This window comes from Octopus bimaculoides, chromosome 2 (assembly GCF_001194135.2).
Source record: "Octopus bimaculoides isolate UCB-OBI-ISO-001 chromosome 2, ASM119413v2, whole genome shotgun sequence".
Taxonomy (NCBI): Eukaryota; Metazoa; Mollusca; class Cephalopoda; order Octopoda; family Octopodidae; genus Octopus; species Octopus bimaculoides.
In genome coordinates, this window is record NC_068982.1 from 73,211,035 (window position 1) to 73,211,784 (window position 750).

The following is a 750-nucleotide window of genomic DNA, read 5'->3' on the forward strand; positions in this document are numbered from 1 at the left end:
ATCTACAATTCTACCAACATATCTTAAGGTTCTATTTCAAAATACTGTTAATCTAATTTTACATCACCTTAAAATTAAGTGTTAAATTAAACATTAAAAATTATACTTTATAAAGTTAAGAATTACAAAAATTATAAATTATAGATTATACATTATAAAGATGAATTAGTATACATATATCAAACTTATAAAGTCAAGTATATAATGTCAAATGCAAAATATAAGATATAAAATATACATCAGAATAAAAGTGTCCGTGATTTAACGTGAAAATAATATAAAAAGTGCAAATGCATATCCTCCTATGGTGGAACCAAGATGTCTTTCAGCAGGAAAGAATATACACAGGACCTGATTAACCAGTTAAAAAACTTTATAAATAGAATGAAATGGAAGGCTCACTACTACAATAACAGCAATCCTAATAAGAATAATACTAACATGGGAGATATAGACTACATAAAAAGAAACTTCAAATCTAAGTACGAATCTCCAAATGATAGAACTATACAGGACTTCGAGGAGAAAATATGGAACATGATGAAAAATATCAAATTCAAAAAATACCCTAATAGACACAACAAGCAGCTCAGCAATTTGGCTAGTAAAATTTTAAAAATTAAAGAACCAGGATGGAATCTGATAAGACCAGGAACTTATATAGACTGGATACACCACTTTATGATAATCTACTAGAAAAGGAAATAATGAAAAAATATAAAGTAGTTAATAAAAATTATTTAGATAATA